Below are 20,000 nucleotides of genomic sequence, written 5' to 3'. Positions count from 1 at the left end.
TGCATGTGTATATATGTATATGTCTGTGTGTGTATATATATGTGTACATTGAGATGTATGGGTATGTATATTTGCGTGTGGGGACGTGTATGTATACATGTGTATGGGGGTGGGTTGGGCCATTTCTTTTGTCTGTTTCCTTGCGCTTCCTCGCAAACGCGGGAGACAGCGACAAAGCAAAATAAATATAAATAAATAAATATATATATATATATATATATATATATATATATATATATATATATATATATATATATATATATATATATATATATATCTATATATATCATTATCATTATTATCATCCTTATTATCATTATCATTATTATTGTCAACATTATTATCATTATTGTTATCATTACTATTATCATTATGATCATTATTATTATGATTATCATTATTATTATTATTATTATTATTATTATTATTACTATTATCATTATTAGAATTGTTATTATTATTATTATTATTATTATTATTATTATTATTATTATTAATATTATTATTATTATTATTGTTATTATTATTATTATTATTATTATTATTATTATTATTATTATAATTATTATTATCATTAATATTATTATTATCATTATTATTATTATTATTATTATTATTATTATTATTATTATTATTATTATTATTATTATTATTATCATTATCATTATAATTATTTCTATTATTATCATTATTACTATTATTATTATCATCATTATCATCATTACTATCATTATCATCGTTGTATACTTCCATGCTAACTCTCATAAGGACAGACTAGTGTGTTCATGCACATCCTGAATCCAGGTCATAATTAATACCGTTTTAGTTGTGCTTCTTGTGCGTCATCACCAAGTGTTGAACGCTGAAGCAGAACATTGTGGTGTCGTAAGTGAGTGTAAGTTGCGTTTTATACTTGACGCTGAAAATTGCTATGGCTTGTGTGAGAAACAAAAAATGATGAAATACTCCCTCAGTTCGAGGAAACGTGGTAGGGCGCCTGCTTGATGCTTAAGGTCCATCTCGCTCCACATTACTGCCCTCCGTCAGGCACACATCCTTATGATGAAGGTCATCATATTCAGATTTCCTGCGGCTTAAGCTTGCGACTCTTGGAACTTTGCTGTACAGTAATCTAACATCATCGCACTCGTTGGTTCTAACTTTAAACCCGCGAGCAAGTGTGAGGTGTCCTGGGCTACAGCATGGAGGGCTTTGTTGTCTCGTGAGCTGTGCACCTCCAGGATGATCTGCTGGTGTTGTATTCTCAAAGCACTGACGAGGTTGGCATTAATCATGATCATGAGGGACACGTTACTATAGATAGGCAGAAGACGGTATGAGTTCCTGTATCAACACAAAAGAGTGATCTGTTGCTGCATGTTCTCAGGAGACAGGGCTTCTAACTATACAGGATCGTGAGGTTGACGTAAGCTCATAACATTGAGGAACAGTTGTTACAAACTAACAACAATGAAAATGTATGTTTAGTTAGGCCTACAGGATCGGGGGAGACTTCAGTGTAGTGAACAGGTAATGGTGGTGAGGTATGTATGCACCTGAATAATGCCGAGAGGATGAGTCACTTTTCATTTTCTAACACGGCCGAAGATCGTTGTATCATCAGACTGACTTCTTAATACACGCTGGGCCGCAAGATTGCCTAGCTGGGTGTATACGTTAGCCGTAGCTGATGCTTGGCATAAAAGGAAAGAGGTAAGTTGCTCACATAATTGGATGTTATATATTCTGTGACAACTTTTCATTCATTTAATTTGGCGACTGTAGTCATTAGTGAGCAATATCTTGGTGGTTAGATGAACCAATTTTGTAGGAATATTCAAGAAAGTTAGAAAATATGATTCTATGAAGCAGTGAGGAACTCTTTATGAGGACCACTTTTTAAGATAAGGCGTAGAAGGGCCTCCCAGCGCAGTCTGGTGGCCAAAATATCACTAATAACGGCTGGAGCTGCTTGGTGAATTATAAACGACACATTTTGTCACACAACTCTACCGTAAAGAGTGGAAAAACATCCAGGAAAAAGGTTTCACATTCCCGTGTCTTGGCATTTACTGGATAGGATTGAGGTCGACCTATCTTTGACGAGTACATTTTGACGGCTACTTTGTTGGTGTTGCTTTTTCTCGCTTAGATTAACTGTATAGAAAAGAAAATCATGAAAGGCGAATGACTAGTGGCTGGATGTTTTGGTGGTTGGCTGACATGGGGAAGCGTTCATGTGGAAAAGTTAATGATAGATGACTTGGCTCAAGCGTTTTTGACGCTTTTTATTTTCAACGTTATGCAAATGAATTTGTTTTGTAGTTTTTAATCTATCACTGTTTTCACCCCGTCACTCTGCTCGCTCCCTCTCGTCTTTCTCTACCAAAAACATTTCTTTTATATATGTGTTTCTTCTTTCTCTGACACCCTATTCTTATGACGGCATGTGTTCGTTACTTCTTTATTTCTATTCTTTGTTTGTCCATATCACATATGCTCTCTCTCTCTCTCTCTCTCTCTCTCTCTCTCTCTCTCTCTCTCTCTCTCTCTCTCTCTCTCTCTCTCTCTCTCGTGAGCGCCTCGCACTAGTTCTGCAATTTTAGCCTAATCACCTCGTACATGCGTAGCTAAACACTACCTCTGTCTGTTTTTTCTCTCTCTCTCTCTCTCTCTCTCTCTCTCTCTCTCTCTCTCTCTCTCTCTCTCTCTCTCTCTCTCTCTCTCTCTCTCTCTCTCTCTCTTTCCAGATGAAATATGAAAGTAAGCGGGAGAAAAAAGGAAAGAACAAAATGAAGGAAGAAAGACAGAGAAGGGAAACTAACACATTAGCCCGGGGAATGTTACCGAATTCTTGGCACTCCTTGATGGAAGTAAATCTCCCTACTTACATTTTTGGCTCATCCTTTGGAGCAAGTGGGGAGTTACTGTCCTGATTCCCTGGTCACCTGTGGTCCACTCAACACCCCTGACCACGCGAGCGTCTGCACCACACTGGTGATACCATCGGTGAGGCACGAGGACGCTAAATGTACCACAGGGTTATGGGATAAGGGAGACAGGCAGCTACTACTCTCGGAGCTTGATGCTACCACTGAGACCGTACCACTGAGACCGTACCACTGGGTGGTGACGCCAGTGGACTAGACTCCACCGTCTCTGATCACATATTGATTCTGTAATACCAAAAAAATGTATAACCAAGTGGCAGTATGTGGCCAAGAAATTAGACTAGTCAGGGCTTAGCAGCTATGTGCCGAGAGGAGGCTAAACCTAACTACAGAGTTTGGTCACGATATAAAAGACATCCAGAGACACTTAATGAACTCCTCCACGGGGTTGCCCGTCTCCAAATGGAGGAGGTGCAACGCTGGGCCATCTCACTGTGGGAAGCAAACACAGGAGGAAAATTAGACGCAGGCAATATTGGCCCCAAGCTCAGGTGGACTTTACTTAAGGACCCTCAGGGATGCTCGCTGCGTGACACTATCCTATGCTGAAGTGATACAACGGTACAATAGAAACGACTTGATCAAGTAAGTTTTAACTAATAGGCTTTGTGCGTCGTAGGAAAACACACAGAGATGACCACTGACAACACCAGAACTTCGTGTGGCGCAGCTGGGAGTGGTGTGCGTCTGGCAGAACAATGTACTTCGTTTTCTGAAGACTACAAAAGTTTTGGGCCTGATAGAATAAGGCCGGGTGAGTAACGAGACTGTGTAGGTCAGTTGGCAGAGTCCTTCCGCACCTGACTTACACCAGATAAACGACCGTCAGTATGGAAAAGTTGTCCCAGTTCCACTCCACAAAAAGCATTGTCCCTAGTGCACGAGAATCATTGTCCCAGTGCACGGGAAATATCATCCCAGTCCATAAGAAGCAAGTTTATCAGACATGGGAGACTATAGACAAGTGTATTTATAACACAGGTAAAATCTTGGACTCTATAATTTCTTGCTACTAAGAAAAATGGAATCTATCATGAACATCTGTTAAATGGAAGACATTTTGCCTTTACGATGAGGAGCTGAGCAACTGCCGTCCTTACTTTAGGTCTGTAGCGCCTGTAGTGAGGCGTCACATGACTCCAGCACCCCGAACATCACCACACTCGCTCGATATTGATGCCGTCCTGCTACTGAGCGTGACATAGTATGTTAACTCCCCGCAAACCATCAGATGCAACTGAGGCTCTAAAAGGCTATCTCATGAACGCATATACAATATATGGGAGGGTATTGATTGAGAGGGTGAAGGCATGTACAGAGCATCAGATTGGGGAAGAGCAGTGTGGTTTCAGAAGTAGTAGAGGATGTGTGGATCACGTGTTTGCTTTGAAGAATGTATGTGAGAAATACTTAGAAAAGCAAATGGATTTGTATGTAGCATTTATGGATCTGGAGAAGGCATATGATAGAGTTGATAGAGATGCTCTGTGGAAGGTATTAAGAATATATGGTGTGGGAGGAAAGTTGTTAGAAGCAGTGAAAAGTTTTTATCGAGGATGTAAGGCATGTGTACGTGTAGGAAGAGAGGAAAGTGATTGGTTCTCAGTGAATGTAGGTTTGCGGCAGGGGTGTGTGATGTCTCCATGGTTGTTTAATTTGTTTATGGATGGGGTTGTTAGGGAGGTGAATGCAAGAGTTTTGGAAAGAGGGGCAAGTATGAAGTCTGTTGGGGATGAGAGAGCTTGGGAAGTGAGTCAGTTGTTGTTCGCTGATGGTACAGCGCAGGTGGATGATTCATGTGAGAAACTGCAGAAGCTGGTGACTGAATTTGGTAAAGTGTGTGAAAGAAGAAAGTTAAGAGTAAATGTGAATAAGAGCAAGGTTATTAGGTACATTAGGGTTGAGGGTCAAGTCAACTGGGAGGTAAGTTTGAATGAAGAAAAACTGGAGGAAGTAAAGTGTTTTAGATATCTGGGAGTGGCTCTGGCAGCGGATGGAACCATGGAAGCGGAAGTGGATCATAGGGTGAGGGAGGGGGCGAAAATCCTGGGAGCCTTGAAGAATGTGTGGAAGTCGAGAACATTATCTCGGAAAGCAAAAATGGGTATGTTTGAAGGAACAGTGGTTCCAAAAATTTTGTATGCTTGCGAGGCGTGGGCTATGGATAGAGTTCTGCGCAGGAGGGTGGATGTGCTGGAAATGAGATGTTTGAGGACAATGTGTGGTGTGAGGTGGTTTGATCGAGTAAGTAACGTAAGGGTAAGAGAGATGTGTGGAAATAAAAAGAGCGTGGTTGAGAGAGTAGAAGAGGGTGTTTTGAAATAGTTTGGGCACATGGAGAGAATGAGTGAGGAAAGATTGACGAAGAGGATATATGTGTCATTTTCACTCCATCTTTCCACCTCCAATTTGGTCTCCCTCTTCTCCTCGTTCCCTCCACCTCCGACACATATATCCTCTTGGTCAATCTTTCCTCACTCATTCTCTCCATGTGCCCAAACAATTTCAAGACACCCTCCTCTGCTCTCTCAACCACGCTCTTTTTATTTCCACACATCTCTCTTACCCTTACGTTACTTACTCGATCAAACCACCTCACACCACACATTGTCCTCAAACATCTCATTTCCAGCACATCCATCCTCCTGCGCACAACTCTATCCATAGCCCACGCCTCGCAACCATACAACATTGTTGGAACCACTATTCCTTCAAACATACCCATTTTTGCTTTCCGAGATAATGTTCTCGACTTCCACACATTCTTCAAGGCTCCCAGAATTATCGCCCCCTCCCCCACCCTATGATCCACTTCCGCTTCCATGGTTCCATCCGCTGCCAGATCCACTCCCAGATATCTAAAACACTTCACTTCCTCCAGTTTTTCTCCATTCAAAGAATATATATATATATATATATATATATATATATATATATATATATATATATATATATATATATATATATATATATATATATATATATATATATATATATATATATATTTTCTTTTTCTTTTCTTTCAAACTATTCGCCATTTCCCGCATTAGCGAGGTAGCGTTAAGAACAGAGGACTGGGCCTTTGAGGGAATACCCTCACCTGGCCCAATTCTCTGTTCCTTCTTTTGGAAAATTGAAAAAAAAAAAAAAAAAAACTGAGAGGGGAGGATTTCCAGCCCCCCGCTCCCTCCCCTTTTAGTCGCCTTCTACGACACGCAGGGAATACGTGGGAAGTATTCTTAATCCCCTATCCCCAGGGATAATATATATATATATATATATATATATATATATATATATATATATATATATATATATATATATATATATATATATTTCTTTCTTTCAAACTTTTCGCCATATATATATATATATATATATATATATATATATATATATATATATATATATATATATATATATATATATATATATATATATATATATATATATATATATATATATATATATATATATATATATATATGTATATATATATATATATTATTATATTATTTTTTTATTATACTTTGTCGCTGTCTCCCGCGTTTGCGAGGTAGCGCAAGGATACAGACGAAAGAAATGGCCCAACCCCCCCCATACACATGTATATACATACGTCCACACACGCAAATATACATACCTACACAGCTTTCCATGGCTTACCCCAGACGCTTCACATGCCTTGATTCAATCCACTGACAGCACGTCAACCCCGGTATACCACATCGCTCCAATTCACTCTATTCCTCGCCCTCCTTTCACCCTCCTGCATGTTCAGGCCCCGATCACACAAAATCTTTTTCACTCCATCTTTCCACCTCCATTTTGGTCTCCCTCTTCTCCTTGTTCCCTCTACCTCCGACACATATATCCTCTTGGTCAATCTTTCCTCACTCATCCTCTCCATGTGCCCAAACCACTTCAAAACACCCTCTTCTGCTCTCTCAACCACGCTCTTTTTATTTCCACACATCTCTCTTACCCTTACGTTACTCACTCGATCAAACCACCTCACACCACACATTGTCCTCAAACATCTCATTTCCAGCACATCCATCCTGCGCACAACTCTATCCATAGCCCACGCCTCGCAACCATACAACATTGTTGGAACCACTATTCCTTCATACATACCCATTTTTGCTTTCCGAGATAATGTTCTCGACTTCCACACATTCTTCAAGGCCCCCAGAATTTTCGCCCCCTCCCCCACCCTATGATTCACTTCCGCTTCCATGGTTCCATCCACTGCCAGATCCACTCCCAGATATCTAAAACACTTCACTTCCTTCAGTTTTTCTCCATTCAAACTCACCTCCCAATTGACTTGACCCTCAACCCTACTGTACCTAATAACCTTGCTCTTATTCACATTTACTCTTAACTTTCTTCTTCCACACACTTTACCAAACTCAGTCACCAGCTTCTGCAGTTTCTCACATGAATCAGCCACCAGCGCTGTATCATCAGCGAACAACAACTGACTCACTTCCCAAGCTCTCTCATCCCCAACAGACTTCATACTTGCCCCTCTTTCCAAAACTCTTGCATTTACCTCCCTAACAACCCCATCCATAAACAAATTAAACAACCATGGAGACATCACACACCCCTGCCGCAAACCTACATTCACTGAGAACCAATCACTTTCCTCTCTTCCTACACGTACACATGCCTTACATCCTCGATAAAAACTTTTCACTGCTTCTAACAACTTTCCTCCCACACCATATATTCTTAATACCTTCCACAGAGCATCTCTATCAACTCTATCATATGCCTTCTCCAGATCCATAAATGCTACATTCAAATCCATTTGCTTTTCTAAGTATTTCTCACATACATTCTTCAAAGCAAACACCTGATCCACACATCCTCTACCACTTCTGAAACCACACTGCTCTTCCCCAATCTGATGCTCTGTACATGCCTTCACCCTCTCAATCAATACCCTCCCATATAATTTACCAGGAATGCTCAACAAACTTATACCTCTGTAATTTGAGCACTCACTCTTATCCCCTTTGCCTTTGTACAATGGCACTATGCACGCATTCCGCCAATCCTCAGGCACCTCACCATGAGTCATACATACATTAAATAACCTTACCAACCAGTCAACAATACAGTCACCCCCTTTTTTAATAAATTCCACTGCAATACCATCCAAACCTGCTGCCTTGCCGGATTTCATCTTCCGCAAAGCTTTCACTACCTCTTCTCTGTTTACCAAATCATTTTCCCTAACCCTCTCACTTTGCACACCACCTCGACCAAAACACCCTATATCTGCCACTCTATCATCAAACACATTCAACAAACCTTCAAAATACTCACTCCATCTCCTTCTCACATCACCACTACTTGTTATCACCTCCCCATTTGCGCCCTTCACTGAAGTTCCCATTTGCTCCTTTGTCTTACGCACTTTATTTACCTCCTTCCAGAACATCTTTTTATTCTCCCTAAAATTTAATGATACTCTCTCACCCCAACTCTCATTTGCCCTTTTTTTCACCTCTTGCACCTTTCTCTTGACCTCCTGTCTCTTTCTTTTATACATCTCCCACTCAATTGCATATATATATATATATATATATATATATATATATATATATATATATATATATATATATATATATATATATTCTATCGACCAGTCTCTAAGGGTGGATGAACAGCTGGGTTAACTGTGGACCTATGCGCGCGATCCTGGGCGGCCGGTGAATGCTTCTCACGGTCAGGAACGTTAACCACTACACTAAAAAGGTCCGAAAAATGGAAATGACTATCTTCACGGACATGCCGTCGGTTTAATGCTTAATGAGGCTGTACCCGAGGAAAACAACAAACAAGTGCGCAGCAGCAGGGTTGTGTTCTTGGTCACCTGTGGGAACCATACCTAAATGACTGTATCATTGGTCCCTTGTAGGCTATGGCTATGCTGATGACTGTACTCTAACCTTTTCCTTAAAGATGTTATCTGTAATGTAGAGCATCAGGCATCGCCTTTTGAAAACATCTTGGGTGAGCCGAAGGCAAATAGTATTATTGTTGAGAAACAAAAATAATGATCATACCGTAGGTCAACAGTGCGATACTTGGACCTGACCTGCTGACGGATGAGCGAACGGTTGTGAATAATGATTACTGGTCATTTCTGCTGGGAGCTTTGACTTGCTCATGACAACGAAGAAACATACACAAAGCTCAGCGCACATACAGATACGTTACTGCATTGGATATTCCAGTTTCATCTGATTGGTAGAGGCTGCTTATCCTTCCAGTTAAGCAAGTCGCCCCAATGTCCTTAGCCTGCAGGACAGTGGGCGTAGTCACTCAAGCATTGGCACTCAAGCTGGACTGTATCATGCTGTCAAAGTCTACAGCATCGCAAGGACATCATGAACAAGAATAACAACCTTAACAACCCTTGTGGTCAGAGTGTGAGTAAAACCTACAATAGTACAGCACAAGATGTACGGTGAACAACAGTTTCCGCCGAGATGTCCCCTCCCTGTGAACCTCACGTCACTAGGGATCTTTCCTCCTCCTCCTGCTCCTCCTCCTCCTGCTCCTCCTCCTCCTCCTCACGCGGATGTAGAACTTGTTTACGCAACAGACGAGCATCAAAGACATCACATTCTCTGAAGATGGAGCTAGCAGCTCACAGTGGCCCTCAGAAAATAAAAGAAAATACTCTCAAAAACTTGTTTTGTAGAAAATTCAACGAGCGAATAAATTCCCCCAGACACAATAGTCACATTAGAAACAAATAGCTTCTTCGATGTATAATACTATTACGTAAGGAATGCTTACCTATGCTGGTGGCTAAATCCTACAGAAATGTAATCAAGATAAGGCTTAGGGTTGGTTGAGGGAAGACAACATCATTTAGATTTCATAGAACAGGGCAGAAATGTTGGCTTCTTTCCCTGATATATCCACAGTCATGTGTAGTGACAAGTCAGTGTACGAGAGAGAGAGAGAGAGAGAGAGAGAGAGAGAGAGAGAGAGAGAGAGAGAGAGAGAGAGAGAGAGAGAGAGAGAGAGAGAGAGAGAGAGTTATTTGATACTTTAAAACGCGTAAACATTCCACTTATTTCGAACCAGCTCTGTGTTTCTTGCGACTACTATACTAATCCAAACACCTCTCTCTCTCTCTCTCTCTCTCTCTCTCTCTCTCTCTCTCTCTCTCTCTCTCTCTCTCTCTCTCTCTCTCTCTCTCTCTCTCTCTCTCTCTCTCTCTCTCTCTCTTCTCCAACCCCTTTACCATTTCCCCTCCCCTTCATACCCACATACACACACACACATACACCAACTATCTTTCACTCAGGCTAATACCTCTGTAACAAACCACTTTAACCAACAAAGCTCTCCAACATTCCGCCTAGCTTAAGTCTCCGACGACCTGCCCCTCTCTGCTTCCCTTCTGAAGCCAGGCGACCGCTGTCATCCCAACCCTTCACTGAGGTAAATTGTTCCGGCCAGCCACAAATATTCCCGGCTCACACACAGTGTTCAGTATGTGCCATTTTTTATCCTCCTCAGCGGAAGTCACTCTGCGCTCAGAGATGAAAGGAACTTTATACCGATGGGTTGGCGTTCCATGGGCGTTGGCGGCTATGATGTTTTTTGTATGGTTGGTAGCCCTGCTGTCTGGTTCTGTTGTTAGTCCTGTTTCGTTCTTTTAGCAGTAAACACTGTTGTTTTGGTATGGTTGGCAGCTGTGTATAGGGTGATTTTTTTATGCTTTTATTGCGTTTGTGTTTGGTGATGGAGGCATAGCTGTGCGATTATGGTATTAGTAACTCCACTCTCTGGTAATGCCCGTGGTAATGGTGGATGGTGAAGCATTATAGTGGTACATGTTGGAGGTGGCGATGCTCATAGCCCTGTTGTATGCTGATGTTGGTAGCCCTGTTGTATGCTGATGTTGGTAGCCCTGTTGTATGATGATGTTGGTAGCCCTGTTGTATGCTATGTTGGTAACCCTGTTGTATGGCGATGTTGGTAGTCCTGTTGTATGATGATGTTGGTAGCCCTGTTGTATGCTATGTTGGTAACCCTGTTGTATGGCGATGTTGGTAGTCCTGTTGTATGATGATGTTGGTAGCCCTGTTGTATGATGATGTTGGTAGCCCTGTTGTATGATGATGTTGGTATCCTTGATGTACAGTGATGTTGGTAGCCCTGTTGTATGATGATGTTGGTAGCCCTGTTCTATGGTGACGTTGGTAGCCCTGTTGTATGATGATGTTGGTAGCCCTGTTGTATGGTGATGTTGGTAGCCTTGATGTACAGTGATGTTAGTAACCCTGTTGTATGATGATGTTGGTAGCCCTGTTGTATGGTGATGTTGGTAGCCTTGATGTACAGTGATGTTAGTAACCCTGTTGTATGATGATGTTGGTAGCCCTGTTGTATGGTGATGTTGGTAGCCTTGATGTACAGTGATGTTAGTAGCCCTGTTGTATGATGATGTTGGTAGCCCTGTTGTATGGTGATGTTGGTAGCCCTGTTGTATGATGATGTTGGTAGCCCTGTTGTATGGTGATGTTGGTAGCCCTGTTGTATGATGATGTTGGTAGCCCTGTTGTATGGTGATGTTGGTAGCCTTGATGTACAGTGATGTTAGTAGCCCTGTTGTATGGTGATGCTGGTAGCCATGATGTACGGTGATGTTAGTAACCCTGTTGTATGATGATGTTGGTAGCCCTGTTGTACGGTGATGTTAGTAACCCTGTTGTATGATGATGTTGGTAGCCTGAATATACGGTGATGTTGGCAACCTTGTTGCATGGTGATGTTGGTAGCCCTGTTGTATGATGATGTTGGTAGCCCTGTTGTACGGTGATGTTAGTAACCCTGTTGTATGATGATGTTGGTAGCCTGAATATACGGTGATGTTGGCAACCTTGTTGCATGGTGATGTTGGTAGCCCTGTTGTATTCAGGAATGGTAGCCATGTTGTACGGTGATTTTGGTATACCTGTTGTTTGGTTTTGTTGGTAGCCTTGATGTACGGGGATGTTGGTAGCCTTGTTGTGTGGTGATGTTCCCAACCTTGATGTATGGTGATGTTGGTAGCCTTGTTTTATGGAGATGTTGGTAGCCTTGTTGTATGGTGATGTTGGTAGCCTTGATCTGCAGTGATGCTGGTACCCCTGTTGTATGGCGATGTTGGTAGTCCTGTTGTATGAAGATGTTGGTAGCCTTGATGTACGGTGATATTGGTAGCCCTGTTGTATGGTGATGTTGGTAGCCAAGATATATGGTGATGTTGAAAGCCCTGTTGTATAGTGATGCTGGTGGCCTTGATGTACGGTGATGTTGGTAACCCTGTTGTATGGAGATGTTGGTGGCCTTGATCTATGGTGATGTTGGTAGCCCTGTTGTATAGTGATGCTGGTGGCCTTGATGTACGGTGATGTTGGTAACCCTGTTGTATGGAGATGTTGGTGGCCTTAATCTATGGTGATGTTGGTAGCCCTGTTGTATGGTGATGCTGGTAGCCTTGAATACCGTGGTGTTGGTAACCCTGTTGTATAGAGATGTTGGTAGCCTTGATATAGGTGATGTTGGTAGCCCTGTTGTATGGTGATGCTGGTAGCCTTGAATACCGTGATGTTGGTAACCCTGTTGTATGGAGATGTTGGTAGGCTTGATATAGGTGATGTTGGTAGCCCTGTTGTGTGGTGATATTGATAGCTTTACCGTATTGATGATAGCAGTAGGTGTGTTGCACGGTGACATAGGTAACATTGTTGTATGGTGATACTGGTGGCAGTGATGTATGGTGTTACTGGTGGCACTGATGAGTGGTGATATCGTTAGCTCTGTATTTTCACTGATATTGTTCATTCTTGGTCTCTGGTGAAAGTAAGACCCTGTTGTGTGTGTGTGTGTGTGTGTGTGTGTGTGTGTGTGTGTGTGTGGTGATACTGTAGCTCTGCATTACCGTGACACTGGTGGCCTTTCTCTCTACTGGTAATGCAGGGAACCTAACTATTTTGTGATGTTAGAGGGCCTGGTGCATGGTGATACTGGTAGTCATGCTGTGTGGTAATACTGGTAGTCCTGCTGCATGGTGATACTGGTGGTCATGCTGCGTGGTAATACTGGTAGTCCTGCTGCATGGTGATACTGGTAGTCATGCTGTGTGGTAATACTGGTAGTGCTGCTGCATGGTGATGCTGATAGCTATGTTGTTTGGTAATACTGGTAGCCCTGCTGCTTGGTGATGCTGGTAACCCAACTGGTGATACAGGTGTAATGATAGTGGCAGCCTTGCTGTATAGTGATGCAGTGACCTTGGTGCATGGTGATCAAAGGAGCCAGCCATGTTTTATGGTGACACTGGTGCTCTGGTGGCCCCGGAAGCCTTGTTCCATAGTATCACTGGTAACGCTGTTGTAATGAGAAACTGCTACCCCTGTAGTGTGATGATAATGGTACAATGATACATCAACCCTACTGTATGGTGGTAACAGCAACCATGTTGTAAGGTGATACTGGTAGCCTTACTGTACAGTGGTACCGGTATTCTTACTGTATGATAATACTGGTAGCCTTACTGTACAGTGGTACCGGTATTCATACTGTATGATAATACTGGTAGCCTTACTGTACAGTGGTACCGGTATTCATACTGTATGATAATACTGGTAGCCTTACTGTACAGTGGTACCGGTATTCTTACTGTATGATAATACTGGTAGCCTTACTGTACAGTGGTACCGGTATTCTTACTGTATGATAATACTGGTAGCCTTACTGTACAGTGGTACCGGTATTCATACTGTATGATAATACTGGTAGCCTTACTGTACAGTGGTACCGGTATTCTTACTGTATGATAATACTGGTAGCCTTACTGTACAGTGGTACCGGTATTCATACTGTATGATAATACTGGTAGCCTTACTGTACAGTGGTACCGGTATTCTTACTGTTTGATATACTGGTAGCCTTACTGTACAGTGGTACCGGTATTCATACTGTATGATAATACCTGGTAGCCTTACTGTACAGTGGTACCGGTATTCTTACTGTAGATAATACTGGTAGCCTTACTGTACAGTGGTACCGGTATTCTTACTGTATGATAATACTGGTAGCCCCCTTACTGTACAGTGGTACCGGTATCTTACTGTATGATAATACTGGTAGCCTTACTGTACAGTGGTACCGGTATTCTTACTGTATGATAATACTGGTAGCCTTCCTGTACAGTTGGTACCGGTATTCATACTGTATGATAATACTGGTAGCCTTACTGTACAGTGGTACCGGTATTCTTACTGTATGATAATACTGGTAGCCTTACTGTACAGTTGGTACCGGTATTCTTACTGTATGATAATACTGGTAGCCTTACTGTACAGTGGTACCGGTATTCTTACTGTATGATAATACTGGTAGCCTTACTGTACAGTGGTACCGGTATTCTTACTGTATGATAATACCTGGTAGCCCTTACTGTACAGTGGTACCGGTATTCATACTGTATGATAAATACTGGTAGCCTACTGTACAGTGGTACCGGTATTCTTACTGTATGATAATACTGGTAGCCTTACTGTACAGTGGTACCGGTATTCATACTGTATGATAATACTGGTAGCCTTACTGTACAGTGGTACCGGTATTCATACTGTATGATAATACTGGTAGCCCTTACTGTACAGTGGTACCGGTATTCATACTGTATGATAATACTGGTAGCCTTACTGTACAGTGGTACCGGTATTCATACTGTATGATAATACTGGTAGCCTTACTGTACAGTGGTACCGGTATTCTTACTGTATCATAATACTGGTAGCCTTACTGTACAGTGGTACCGGTATTCTTACTGTATGATAATACTGGTAGCCTTACTGTACAGTGGTACCGGTATTCATACTGTATGATAATACTGGTAGCCTTACTTTACAGTGGTACCGGTATTCTTACTGTATGATAATACTGGTAGCCTTACTGTACAGTGGTACCGGTATTCATACTGTATGATAATACTGGTAGCCTTACTGTACAGTGGTACCGGTATTCTTACTGTATGATAATACTGGTAGCCTTACTGTACAGTGGTACCGGTATTCATACTGTATGATAATACTGGTAGCCTTACTGTACAGTGGTACCGGTATTCATACTGTATGATAATACTGGTAGCCTTACTGTACAGTGGTACCGGTATTCATACTGTATGATAATACTGGTAGCCTTACTGTACAGTGGTACCGGTATTCTTACTGTATGATAATACTGGTAGCCTTACTGTACAGTGGTACCGGTATTCATACTGTATGATAATACTGGTAGCCTTACTGTACAGTGGTACCGGTATTCTTACTGTATGATAATACTGGTAGCCTTACTGTACAGTGGTACCGGTATTCATACTGTATGATAATACTGGTAGCCTTACTGTACAGTGGTACCGGTATTCTTACTGTATGATAATACTGGTAGCCTTACTGTACAGTGGTACCGGTATTCTTACTGTATCATAATACTGGTAGCCTTACTGTACAGTGGTACCGGTATTCTTACTGTATCATAATACTGGTAGCCTTACTGTACAGTGGTACCGGTATTCTTACTGTATGATAATACTGGTAGCCTTACTGTACAGTGGTACCGGTATTCTTACTGTATCATAATACTGGTAGCCTTACTGTACAGTGGTACCGGTATTCTTACTGTATCATAATACTGGTAGCCTTACTGTACAGTGGTACCGGTATTCTTACTGTATGATAATACTGGTAGCCTTACTGTACAGTGGTACCGGTATTCTTACTGTATGATAATACTGGTAGCCTTACTGTACAGTGGTACCGGTATTCTTACTGTATGATAATACTGGTAGCCTTGCTTTATGGTAATACTGATAGCCATGTTGTATGACGATAATGGTAGCCTCGTAGTATGACGACACTAGTAGCCCTCTTGTATGGTGGTACCAGCCGCCTTGGTGATTGGTAGCACAGGCAGCCTTGCTGTATAGTGACGGTGATAGCTGCCTTACTGTATGGTGATAACAAATCCTTGTTGTATGGTGGCACTGGTATTTCTGCCCTATAGTGATACTGTTAGCCCAATGTATGATGAATGGCACAGGTAACTCTGCCATCTGGTGTCGGTCGTCTTTTTGGTATTAGAAATGATGGTAATGACGGTGAGCCAGAGCCACTGTGGCGAAATTAGCTCATGTTAGGGAGATGTTAGTAGCCTTACTTTTATACGATAGTGATGATGTCTTCCATTTTTTCATAGATATGTTTCATGGAGATGTTAAATCAGGCATCAGGTTAGGTTGGTTGGCCTGTTGTGTGGAAAGGCTAGTATTTCCAAGGTATTGGGGTACTTCTGTTATGTTGGCAGCTCTCCTCCCGTGGATGTGTTGGCAGCCCCTGCTGCCTTTCCGTGGCGACTGGTTTATCTTTTGTTGCTTCTGAGAGTCCTGTTGTTGGGCTGCGTTATGAGCCCTGTGCACTGGGGTGCCCTGCTCTCTGAACAAGCATGATATGATATCCTTGCTTTGTGATGTTTCTGGCTGCCTTGAGAATTGCGATGCTCATAATCTAACTTTAGCTTAACCCTCGTGTATACCATTCTGTCCTTTAATTACGAGGATACGACCCTTGACAGGACGGTGTGACTCATGACCAAGATAGTACAATACTTAGATATGATGACCTGGCCCTATGACTTCACCCTTATGTCTCATAGGGTGGGTGAGGGGGCGAAGGTCCTGGGAGCATTGAGGAATGTGTGGAGAGATCGTTATCTGGGAGCGGAAAATGGGTATGTTTGAAGTTAAATGTAGTTCCAACAATGTTGCATACTGCACATGCGAGGCATGGGCAAAAGTTGAGGATGCACGAAGAAGGATGGATGTGTTGGAAATGAAATGCTTGAGGACAATATGTGGTGTGAGGTGGTTTGATCGAGTAAATTATAAAAGGGTAATTAATGGGTGAGGTAATAGAAAAAAGTGGTCGAGAGAGCGGACGAGGGGGTGTTGAAATGGTTAGGACATATAGAGAGAATGAGTGAGGAAAGGTTGACAAAGAGGATACATGTGTCAGAATTGGACTGCACAAGAGAAGGAGGAGATCTAATCGGAGATGAAAGAATGGATTAAAAAAGATTTTGAGTAATCGGGGCCTGAACATTCAGGATGGTGAAAGGCACGCAAAGGATGGAGTGAATTGGAGTTTCTGTTTGTTGGGTTTTAGGCCCATCGACCTATGAGGAAGGTCATTATGCCTAAGGAGAGTTGTGTCATATAGGTGTCGACGTGCTATTAATGGACTGAACCAGGGCATATGGAGCGGCAGTGGGAAACTATTCTGTTCCTGGTGCTACATCGCTATCGTGTGAAGTGGCGAAAAATTATGAATATAGCTATACAGAGATACATCTATATTATTATGACAACCCCAATACCAACTTCTATAAATGAATCCTGGTGTTACTCAGGACTTTTCTAAAGGCCCTGCAGCCTAAGGATGTGCTACTTCCAGTAGCATGGAAATACAAACTCCTTTGAAGCGAGAAGTTCATTGATGAGGCTAGATAATAGTCTCTGTCGTCAAGTGAGAGTGAAAAAACGTGGCCAGAGGTGATTCCACACCTGCTTTGTTGGGTATGATCAGTCTCCACGTAACCATTCCTCTGCAGTATTCCATCCACGACTTTTACAACTGTTTCTTTCATAAAACAATATTTGTTTCCGCCTTTTTACCTTTATCATTTATTTATTCTTGTAAGAATACGAGTGTCTCTCTCAGGTGCAACTCGAGCACTTGGCAGAGCATTCATTTCATCCCCATAGACCCTTCACAGTCTCCTATCATGGTAGCGTATGGCCTGCACCGCTCATACAAAACCCTTGCATTACATGCAGCTGATTTTCTGTCTCCACCTTTTGAAAAGAAATATCGTTTTGACGTTTGGCGATCTTGTAACATGCCAACTTGCACACCACCGTCCCTGCTGAACCTGCAGCCCACATATCTGCTCTGGTTCATGTAACATTTCCATCGTGTGTCCAACCGGCCGCAGTTCCTGTATCACATTTCATCTTTGAATCCTGTACGCCCAGGGAAAAGTCGGGGGCCCGAAAATATGGGCTGAAAATGAAAGATCCCTGGAAACCCGCAGGGAAGGTCGAGCCTGTGGATTCCTGGGATTATGGGGGGAGGGGGAGTGGGAGGGGAAGGGGGAAGTGAGAAATTTTTCCGAGGGGGAACGACTCAATCTCAGGGGAACCCCTCCTATGGGTAACCTGGACGCTCCTGGCTGCTGGATCACCATCGTTATCACGTTCGTCCACCAAACTTGCAAGGTTCCGGCCGGCGGGTCCTGACTGGTATGATGGCGTGGACGTGTGCCACCACCGCTGTGCTTCATTCATGAAAGCAACGGTTGGAGTGGAGAAAAGGACCGATCTATCATAACAGGAACCAGGAGTTATGAGAGCAGAGAGCAGTCACTCCCCTTGTGTCCAACATCAGCAGACTACTGGTATATCATTGGTATATCCTATGTCATATAGTAGGGCTATAACGGAGAATAATGGATCGTACGTGCAGTAGATTTCTCGGGTACATGGCTATGTTTGTCGTATATCAAGTGGCTATTTTTCCAAAAATTTCTTTCATCCTTTGTCATTATTTCCATGAGCAATATGTCTCACAGTTATGCTAATGAAGTCCTATCTGTCTAGCTTAAACTCTCTTTCCTAGGAAGCATCCAGCGTTGGAGTTCTGGTACCAGGGGAGTAAGATGGCTTATATTGTCCTCTCTCTCTCTCTCTCTCTCTCTCTCTCTCTCTCTCTCTCTCTCTCTCTCTCTCTCTCTCTCTCTCTCTCTCTCTCTCTCTCTCTCTCTCTCTCTCTCTCTCTCTCTCTCTCTCCGTTTTTCTCTCTGTTTAACCAACATGATGAAATTAGATTCACAGTTATATTACAGTATTGGAGGATGATATAATCAGAACAACTGATCATCTCAGAAAAAAATTCAGCTCCGGGACCACATGGAATCCGGCTACATTTCCCAAGAAAACAAAGGCAGAAACATTGAAATCTATGATTTTATTGATAAGACAAAGATTGGATGATAGCAAAATTGCAGAACTTGATGAAATAGCATAATCATTTAAGATCACTACACAAAGGAGGGTTCAGGTTAGTACTTATACAGGACCGACAAGTTAGCTTGACTTTACATGAAATAAAAGTAACTTTGCCAGATTGATAAAAGGACACATATTTAGATCATCTGATCAAGAGTAACTCCATAAACGAAGGGCAACATGGATTTGTTCAAGGAGAGAGCACGCAAACCCTGACCTTAGCTCATGCCGATCACATATACGTGGGGTTAATGCAAGAAAGGAGAATAGACGCTGTTTTTTTTTGTTTTTGTAAAGGCACTTGACAAAATAAAACAAAGAATCATAATACAGAAAGTAGCTTAGATAGGATGATGGATTAAAGAGTTTCTCTCTAACTAAAAGTTCAAGGCAGTGGCAAACGAAATATGTCTCAGGAAGATGTATATGACGTATCACAGTGAAGTGTTAGTCTCAATACTCTTTACAATCATGATCTCAGACGTCGTGAGCTAAAGATGAGCAGCACAGTGAGGAACCTGCCTGAACACTGCAAAATGACTGGATCAAAAGTTGATCAAGAGGAGATCGCAGTACCGTATAATGGCTAACTCAAAACCTTAGCACCTGATTCATTTCGTCCCCATAGACCCTTCACAGTTAGTCAGCTATCATGGTAGGCTATGGCCTGCACTGCTCAGACTAAGTCCTAGCACTAATTGTAGCTGATTTCCTTTCTCCCAAGCGATACCAAATAAAAAATCTGGATGTTATCATGAATGAGGAATTCAAAAAACATATCAAGAGAGAAGTACAGTCAAGCCAATGATACTGAGAAATTTCACAACATAAGACATTAAAACTTGAAAATGTTCACCGTGTACATGAGTAGCAAAGTTGAATGCTTCTGTATCGTA

Source organism: Panulirus ornatus, chromosome 4, assembly GCF_036320965.1.
Source record: "Panulirus ornatus isolate Po-2019 chromosome 4, ASM3632096v1, whole genome shotgun sequence".
Taxonomy (NCBI): Eukaryota; Metazoa; Arthropoda; class Malacostraca; order Decapoda; family Palinuridae; genus Panulirus; species Panulirus ornatus.
Note: the sequence above shows the minus strand (reverse complement) of the source record.